Source organism: Rhagoletis pomonella, unplaced genomic scaffold, assembly GCF_013731165.1.
Source record: "Rhagoletis pomonella isolate Grant_MI unplaced genomic scaffold, Rhpom_1.0 Rhpom_scaffold_00002, whole genome shotgun sequence".
Classification (NCBI taxonomy): domain Eukaryota; kingdom Metazoa; phylum Arthropoda; class Insecta; order Diptera; family Tephritidae; genus Rhagoletis; species Rhagoletis pomonella.
Genome location: NW_023458556.1, coordinates 9,824,561 through 9,834,783, shown reverse-complemented (window position 1 = coordinate 9,834,783; position 10,223 = coordinate 9,824,561). Strand labels below are relative to the sequence as shown.

The 10,223-nt window shown below is 36.4% G+C and overlaps 2 non-coding genes across 2 annotated transcripts; both read right to left on the bottom strand.

Moving 5' to 3' along the window:
• Positions 1-4,409: 4,409 nt before the first annotated feature.
• On the bottom strand, positions 4,410-4,481 carry Trnaw-cca. The gene has a single exon. It is a non-coding gene; the product is annotated as a tRNA-Trp (tRNA).
• Positions 4,482-8,847: 4,366 nt separating this feature from the next.
• Trnaw-cca lies at positions 8,848-8,919 on the bottom strand. Its single transcript has one exon. It is a non-coding gene; the product is annotated as a tRNA-Trp (tRNA).
• Between the last annotated feature and the right edge of the window lie 1,304 nt (positions 8,920-10,223).

Here is a 10,223-nt window from a genome sequence, read left to right as displayed (position 1 = left end):
ATAGATACTAAATTTTCTAGTTCTTTTTATTTCCTTTCTGGCATTAGTGTTTATTTTTTGAAAAGAAGATTTATGTACAATTCGTTAGGGGTGAGTTACGACTTGCTCGTGCAGTCAATATGCGGCGCTGCAGCGCGCTGGATGCTGTGGCTGGCGCTAGCCCACTAGAAGGTGAGCGAGTGGCGTGGATATAAAGGAAAGGCTGGTAAGTTTAGATTTCTAAGACATTTTACCAACGTCTGAACGACTGAACAACTGGATGCTGCTGAAGGCACGTGGGATTGAGGGCGTGGGGGGGTTGGGGGAGGCAAAACGGATTTTCAACTATAAAAGAAAATTTTATATTAAAAAGCATTAAAAGCGAAAAAGCAATAGTACTCAGTTATGCAACGTTGGCACACACATCAGCACAATATTTGCTCCATTACATACAAGTAGATTCGTATTGAAATGACTTGCACAGTGAGTTGAGAGCTGGCTGTACTTAAGTAAATTCATTTTATAGATTTGTATGGAAAACAATTTATAATAAAAGAAAGTCATAGTAGCTATAAGCACATTTTCGAAGGGAATAGGAAGAGTGGAAAACCATTCCCCTGTTTATAGTTTCGATATGTGGTGGAATCCGGTCCTTAATTAAAACAAACGTGGGACAATCCCTGGCAAACCCTTCAGCAGTTACTTTTTTCAGAGAGAGAGAGGGGACACAAAATTAATCTAGCTTAATATGCTTCGACGTCGCCTTCAAAAACACCAGAGTCATAATGGTCACCTGGATGATCGAGAAAATTACGACCCGCTCACCTCGACGACGGCGTAAACTACTACGCTTTAAAAGGCGGCAGCCTTCATATTTCTGGCTGGAAAACACTCAACAAGTACGGTGAATCGATGCATCTTCTTGCTGCTAGGGATTCAGGGTAAACTCCAGCTGTAACTAGGTATGCTTTCCGACTCTTTATGGCAGATGGATTTCAAAGGGTATGTGAATTTATATTTTAAGTCGTGTTTAATCGCCCGATCGGTCTTTGTTTCCACTATCGCAGCCCTCTAAGCCTTTCAGTAGACGAAGGAGCGGTGCACATTGAGTTAAGAAGAAATAGGTTTTTAAAAAAGACATTGGTGTAAGTCCTCACCGCCCCTTTAGTCTGACTCTTGCGCCCGTCTTAACTCTATCTAGTTTTCGGAACCAATATAATATTCAGTAGGACTCTGCACCAAACCGGGGTACCAATTTTTGGTTAGGAGAGTTACATTGTTATTTACATATTTATATATTTATTTCCCATATTATGTACCTTTAAATCTAGTAGGACTCCCTGATACTTCACTCGTTTAGATAATCTTAGGATTGGACTTTGATATGTCAAGGCTAGGGACTCTACAACTGACCGCTAAAAGCATTTTTTTATCGGCATAGGATACCACTTTGACTCCTTTTGGTAAAAGTTTCGAAATTCTGGCACCCTCCCAATTCTGTGGGCTCTTAATGAGATGGGCATAGCTTCTATTTATACAGACATTGTTAAAGGCTCATTCTGCATCGAGAGAAGTTGATATTATATACCTTTACCTTTACCTTTACCTTTATATAATATACCTTTCAAATGTTCTATAGACCTCATGAAGCACGCTTTTAGCATATCGTCCTCATTGACGACCAATCGCCCTGAAGCATTGACCGGGTGCGAGAGTCAAAGAAGAACCATCTCAAAAGTTTTTAGAGCAATGGATGTTAAGCTATTTGTTGATTTTGGTTGATCCCTTCGACAGCTCGTGAAGAGTACGAAGCAAAAATCCTTAGCGCATATAAGACCAAAAAAAAGATATGCTAACCTATTGCTTTTCTTCAAGATGTCAATCTTCTTATGGCAAGATGAAAAATATTATTATTAGATGAACATATTCTTTTAATTTATATTGGGTTGCCCAATTACAATTTAGATGAGGCTTTATGCTAACAATACAGCAAATTCATAGACACAATTTCTAAATTTTTTTAAGTAAATTATTGATATTTCAGCCAATAATTTTAAAGTTTACCCTCTACCAAATTATTTGAAGGTCATATTTGATTGCATTTCGAAGAGGGTATTCAACTTTGTCTGTCATTCAAATTCTTATATAAATACTTAGTGTGCTTTATTTCAAGGTTCAATGGTTGCATTGGCAAATATTTGACACCCGAATGCAAGTTAATGAAGTTCTAACTTAAATACGTCTATTCGAGTTGATGTTTGAACAGCTGTTGGAAAATCCGCATGTGGAGTTCAAGATCACCTCCAAGGTTCAATGAAATCGCACAACTTTTATTCGAACTTGAATATGATTATGAAATATTACCTGTTGGAAAATTAAAACTCCAATGTGGATGTAGAATTATTTCTGCAAATACTAGTCAATGTGGAAGTGGTTGCCAACTATTGTAATTATTTTTCTTCTTTATTGGCGCTCTAACCATCTAAGTGATTTTGGCCGAGAGGTCCGTAAATCTAGCGCAGAATCTTTCTCTCGTAAGCTCCAAGAGCCGCTTGGTCAGATGTTTTCATTGTCCATGCCTCCGCGCCATACACCAGCAAAGGCATGGTGAGTGACTTATAGAGTGTGATCTTTGTACGACGAGAGAGGACTTTACTTCTCAATTGCCTACTCAGTCCAAAGTAACACTTGTTGGTGTTGGTGTTAATTATGGCTCCCAAATAAACGAAGTCGTCTACTTTTTCAAACTTATAACTGTCAAAAGTGACGTGGGTGCCAAGACGCGTATGCTTTGACTGTTTGTGTGATAACAGGAGATACTTCTTTTTGTCCTCGTTCACCACCAGGCCCATTCGCTTTGCTTATCTATCTAATCCCGAGAAGGCAGAAAAGACGTAGCTTTTGTTTTTTTTTGTAGTTACAGTTTCATTAAATCCCTAATAGTTCGAACTGCTCATTTTTCTGCAAGGGATTTGGAAGCAGTGTTAATTATTGGTATACCAAGTGACAGTGTATTGTTTTTTGCTAAATTCGAATTATTGACAAATATTCTTAGAAAAATATTTATGTTCGTCAAATAAAAGCGTTTCTTTGTACTTGAAACGAAATTGAATTCAATTTTAAAAAGAGAAAAATGGTATTATCTGCGGACGAGCTTGGAACAACATATAGCTAACATACTTACATATAGAGCGCCATAAACGCTCTGCAAAAATTTTGTTGAATTTTTTTTTTTAAGTTTGCACAAAGTTTGAAACTTGGATTTACACGGGCTTTGTTAAGGAATGAACTAAGTATATTTTAATAAAAAAATAACCAAAATTTAATAATAACAAAAATAATATGTTAAAACTTGTCAAAATGCGGTGCGGTTATAATTACATACATACTAAAAACAGTAAAAATAACCACTCATATACCTTTAGTTGCGTATATAACGTATATGCCCGGAAGCACCAAACGCAGGCACCTACCGCGTTTCCTCGCACGCCTTAACTTAAAAGTCATATTATTCAAAACTAATTAAATATTGACGTCGGAGATTTTTACAAAGTATTCCTTATACACATACATATACATTACTTTCTTCAGGTATATAAAAATTTTTGAAATGCAATTTTAGTTTCTCAAATCATATCGCTAGCTTAGGGTGAAAAGTAGCTAAGTCCCATTTTAAAAATTTTACGGGAGATACACATTTTCTTCAAGTATTTCGCAAAGCTTTGAAAACAACATTTTGACTGTATAAGGCAAAGCAAAACTTCATATGAATCAAAGGGATTCGATCTGTATTAAAAAATTTCACTCTAAGCTAGCGATATGCATCTTTTGCTCAATGTATTTTTTTTTTAATTGTGGGCACACTAGTTTTATTATACAAGATTCGTTCGTTTTGGCAAAAAGTATCTAAAATTATTAACATTAAAAAAAATCGTAAAATTATAGAAATTACAAAATAGCTGCACAATTACAAAAACTACACAAACTTAATAAAAAAAAATATAAATGATTTTTTCGAGTGATAATCAAAAATTTAGTAATTTCGGTACCTTCTCGCCCAAATAAACTTTTAAGGCTAAACTTGTTCAAATACTTGATTTACTTTTTATTGTTATTGTTTCTGGAACTCCATTGATTGAAATACATAAATGCAAGAAGCATAGCGATTTTTTTTTCTGCCGAAATAAGGAAGTGGCACTAAAAAAACAACTAGCGAGACTTGCTCACATGCATAAAGTGTGCTCGAAATATCAGCAAAAAAATTATTAAAGTCCAAAGCGAACTCTTAGCCACTGAAATTTTTGTTGCTATTCGGAGCAAATCGCTTAGGCGGTACAGCGTCAATCAATAAAAACATAGAAGGACAAATTTTTGAAATTGAATACACAAATTTTTTCGCTTTAATAAAAAAAAAACGAATTCGATTGTATTGACCCCGACGTGATTTGAACACGCAACCTTCTGATCTGGAGTCAGACGCGCTACCGTTGCGCCACGGAGTCCTCCATGCGACTACGAAAACATACAAGACAAGAGCGATAATAACAAGACGATAGGTACAAAAGCACAGCAATTTAAAAGTGATTGCTAATACAAATTTTATTGAATAATTGCTAATATTTTTAGACGTCTCTAAAAAAAATATGAATGCAAAAATCTATAAAATCCCATTGTGCACCTTTCAAATCTCCAACCGCTCCCCAACCATTACTTGTCGCCTGCTCTTCATTCCTTTATTTTCCTGAATGGATTTTAGAATTTCATCTTTGTGCTTTTCATCGTCTATGCGAACCCAGTTTGTTTAGGTGAAAGTGCTGTTGTATTCGTCGTATTTATATAAAAATACAATTTATAGCAGCTGCCAATTGTGTGGTGCCGGTGAGGAGGTAAGCGTACAAGCGCCAAAACTAACAGCAAAACGTACGCACTATGCTCTTAAGCACCACAAATACCCAAATAACCTCTTTCACCTCCTCCATGCCTTCAAAACGCCAACTTCTACTTTGCCACTGCACGCTTTCATCCTTTTGAGTTTTCTCCTACCCTACCCAGCCAGCCGGCTAGCTCAGCTACAGTTTTAGCAACAACTAACGCCTTACAGCAATAACAACAACAGACTATACATAAAGTAACTCGAAGAATCAGTTTGGGGCAAATGGCAAATACAAGGTGAAATCCGCGGCCATAGAAGTCGGTGAGCGGGCGGAGGCCATTTTTAGATTTATTTCGGTGATTATTTCTAAGTTTTGTGAAGGTAATAGTCGCTGCTTCGCGGCTCACTGCCCGGTTGCTTGACTGCTTTGGCTGCTCGGCGGTTGCACAGTGGCTTGCCAGCTGCGCGGCTACTTGCTTAGTTGTATCCTTGAATAGATGCCCGCGCTCCCTAGCGTGTCCGTACTTTCTTATAGCTTCAGCTACAATAGTACTAACAAATGCGCTGAATAGAAGCCGTTTTGTGCTCACGCCTGCTTGGCCGCCGCATTCGGCCCTGTGGCCATTACCATTTGCGCTAACACTAACACTAACAATTTTCATTTGCAACCATTTAAATTGTTTTGTTTTTATTATTGTCGCTGTTGTTGAACGCTTATCCACCGGTATTTCTTAATACACTTTTGTTGTTCGGCTGCGAAGTTTTCGGTTTCTTTATCCATTTTATACTTTGTAGTTTGTCCTTTCAATTGGGGGGGGGGGGAATGTTTGCGGCGGCCACTGTTGCCTCATAATCCAAAAATTTAGCCGCATCAGGCCGCCAGCCAACCGTTTCAGTTGTCCGTTTTGTTCAAGTAGTTTTTGTAAAATTTAACTTTTAGTCAAGAATTTTGGAGTGGTGGAATGCGCAACGAATTTCAAAGGCAAACTAAACCAACTAAACTTTTTAGAGGAGCATGGCGGGGGGGGGGGGGGGGCAGGAGGCTTCGCACGCGCAGCTGTGCTCATCGAGCTTAGGCATTCTTAGCGTAGCTGCTTCTGAAACTATAGACACCATACCATTCCATACGGAGGAAATCTCGAAAGTGAACTATGTACTCCTAGCAGGCCCTCAGCCCAGTCGATTTTTCTGCTTTCAACATAAATAAATCGTACAAAGCCGCGGTAAGCAGCAAGCGCAAGCCTGCGCCCAAACCAAATCCATTCAGGCGGCATTATTTTGTTCCTTACTTCGCCATAGTTTAGCGACGAAAAAAAGTTGTAATAGAATGTTGCAAGTTTAAATATACAAAATTGCGGCAAATGGCGTCGATGAGCGCCGAATCCACAGCAGCACCAACAACAAACTTAGTTCAAGATGTGCACCAGGCGGCGCGGAACGGTGCGGTTTGTTATATTATTGCCTTCTTCTACAATTCGCAAACGTCTTTTGTTAAGGTTCTTCTGCAGCTGGTGTGCTTCTAAGCGAGTGGTGGCATGCTGGTGTGCGCGCCCAAAAGCGCACTACACTACATTTATGAAGGCCATTAGTTGGTGGGGGGCTGCGAAACTACGCCACTCCAAATGGCGCATTTATGTATATATTTTTGCTGCTCCATTCTATTGAATTATATGCCGATCAGTGGTTTGGTGGAGTGGGCTAATTTTATTCTCGGTACTTTTGGTGTTTCGTAAGTGTCTCTTCTAAGCGCTTCGGTGGAGGCCAGCGATTATTCAATGGATTTTATTGCTCTTTTGTCTGTATAGAGAAATGCATAAATTTTTGCTTACGTTTTGAACTATTCAAAAGGCAGGCAGATGTGGGAAATGTATTGATTTCTAAAATTTGAAGAAGCATGAAATAAATCCAAATTTTTAAGCTATTAATTTTTTTACGGCAACGCCCATTTGCACTAATGTTTAGAAAATTAATAAATATCGTGTGTGTCAGGGCATTTCGAAAAACAAGAAAATGTTTATCACCAAGTTAAATTCTTTGCCACTATTCTAGCTAAAAAGCTAAGCTGGAAGTAGAGCACAACTCATTGCTATGTTAATGTTTCTATAGCTTTCCAAAGGGCCTAATTTCTTTTGAAAAAAGAAATGAAAGAAAAAAATTTAGGTTTTTGGAAAATTTAATTTGGAAAATATTTGCATAAAAAAAAAAATAAAAAAATGTATCAAAATCAAAATCGATAGTTTTAGCATTCATTCTTCAAGGGACAATAAAAAAATGATGAAATGCAATAATTTTCAACAAAGTTGTAGGCTTTTGAAAAAAATATTCCCAGATATCGGTTTCATCGAAATTTAAAATTACGCCCATACCTGACTGGTTGTCTTGAAATGGCATCTGCTTTAAATATCTTTCCGCATCTTCTGCACCTAGCTCTATGTAGCGGATAGCAGATGGCAGTGCTTACCTCATTTGCGTTTCGGATCTCAGCGATATAGAGAGAAGCATTGTAACACATTAAGTTGCAAGGGGTACCATGTTATGCCTTTTGCTACCTGCTAGCTGCTTTTTAAAAAATTTGTCTATGCTCCAACAAATAAAAGATGAATACAAGGAAAGACCTGACACTTTTTTCAGGGGGATTAAAAACGGTCTCGAAGCATATAGTTTCCAAAAAGGCAGAATATATCTTCCACCAATGATATTCTAACGAGTCATTGCCTCTCGAAGATGGAGCAGGAGCTGCAAAGACTTTGAAGAGATAGATAGAGTTCTTGATCTTTTTTGTTACAGTCCTACACTGTCTACGGTCAGCGGTCGATTTATGAGGTCAGCTTCTTGAACAAACTAAAGACTATATCTGAATGATTCAGGAAAGACCGGTGTACAATTTTCAGCCGTGCGGCATGACCTTTTATGCTTCCCTTCATTTTATTACACGTACCAGATATCCAAGAAAATCTCAAAATTTTGAACAAACTTTTGAATTAATTTAGAAAAATAAAAATAAAATTAAAAAAAATGCAAAAATTCGACAAAAGTTCTACTTGAAATCCGATAAATTTGATGTACAGTAACTCACAAAAGTGTTCACATGTTGTTTTTTTTTAATATTCACATTGTTTTTCAAGAATGGTTTTGGCTAAAGCTTGAAAAACATTTTTATAGAAAAATTACAAAAAAAAAATAATTAGCTTAAATAACGTTTTGAATATTAAAAAGAAATCAACACGTGAACACTTGTGTGAGCCACTGTATGTATTATTGAAACTTATTCATATAAATTCATAAATTCACTGAGTTATAGCTGGTCAAAGTAAATTTTTTTTTAGAATTTTAGCGGCTTAAAAATCTATTTTTTTCGAACGCGCGCATCGACCACAACATTTTTGTTTAATTTTGAAATTTTCGTGGACGTCTTTATTTTGTACGTATAGTAAAATTAAGCGGTGCCCCATGATGTTTATGTTTTAAAGACCAGCCTAACACTTTCTGTATTAGTTACTCATTATGGAAAAAAATTGTCAATAATAAATTATGGTTTTATTTATTTTATTTTATGCGTGTTTTTTAATAAATGCAAAGAAATTTAATTTTTCTAAAAAGTGATATATTTTAGAAGACCTAACAGTCCTTTTATATTTTTTTAAATTCCAGTACTCCCTACATACATTTATGTATAAGTATGTTCTTATTCAATAAATTTGTAGCCAATATTAAAAAAAATTTATGGCAAATTTTATTTACCTGTGCTTTTCTTATTTTCTTGCAGCGAAATTTTGGCAAATGAACGACAGACAGGTGAGGCTATTCAATTATATATATGTATTCGTACCTTAATACATATATGTATGTATGTATGGATGCACATATTTATGTAGCTAATAATTTTTGGTGATATCTAACAACTTTTAGTTCGTAATTAAATTTTTTTAGTGACTAATTTTTTTCAAAATCGCAATAAAAATTATGTTTGACAAATTGAGTTTTATCGCTTGCATTGACCCCGACGTGATTTGAACACGCAACCTTCTGATCTGGAGTCAGACGCGCTACCGTTGCGCCACGGAGTCTTATTGCGCAAAGTGACAAACACAATTTATAGCGTAAAAATGTATAGAATAAACTACCAGTATGTGCGCGAAAGACAAAGCCAGGTATGAATTCGAGAAATGTGCGAGAACTGTTGGCAGCGCAGTCGCCATCGCAGTCGTTGTCACAACAGCAATGTTTGTTGTTGGCAAAACTAAATTAAGAATAAGAAATATGCACATATGTTTGTAATAAATAAGTTGTGGGATTGATAAACGCACAAAACGATAGTGCGATGGCTGGCGGGCGGGTGAAGCGAAACAACTGAGCGAGCGCCAATGATCGAAGGTACATATGTAGATATGTATGTAGGTATGTAAGTATGTAGCTGAGCAAACAAACTTATCTACACCGGCAAAAGATTTATATGCTCCTATGTAGTATGCACATTAGGGTGGTAAAAAAAAATTAAGTCGTAATTTTAATGCTCTCACCTCTAGGTTTGTTCTATACCGAAAAAATTATACCCATGTTTTTTTTTATTTTGAAAGCAAAATATATTCAGAGGTCTTCACATGCATTTTTGGACTACCCTAAAGCACATAATTATGTACTTACATATGTGCATTAGACCACCTTACCAACAAAAAAAATCAGTTCGCCGTAAACCCTTGAGTCCAAAGAATTTTCGCAGGCAAATTAAACTTTTTTTGTGACTAAACCTAGAGTCGCATTTTAGATTTTTCGGTGACTCCTAATTCATCACCAAAATATTTTTTTTGAATACATAGTTATACTTAAATCGAACAACATACTTCCTTAGAAAAAATTCATTATATTTTTGGTGAGCTTTAAAGTACTGATATCGGCAAAAAAAATCGAAATTACCTCGCAAAATTACTTTAGACTCAAACTTTACTTTAAACTTTAAACTTACTTAAAATAATTTAAACTTTGCCTTTGAACTTGAGAGGTGTGAACGCAATTTTATCAGTTAAGTAAAAGTGTCCAGTTCGAAATGTGATTACGAAATGAAAATAATATACTAACTTATGTTTTAATTGTGACGATAGCCATAAAGATAAGAAAAAATCACCGTAAATTGTACGCTACTGCAATAATTTTGCACCTTTAGCAACCACACAAGCCATCTGCTGAGCAGAAACCAAAGTGGCTTGGTCCCGCAGAGTGCCTCCGGGATGGATACGATCGTGCTAAGACCGCGTAGTCTTGCTTGTAATATCCAGTTTAAGAGGAGAGGTTGAGATGATTATACCTTACCGTTTCCCAAGCCGCTGCGTCTGTGAAGATGCGGTGTGATATTTATATCACTGTATGAATTGCA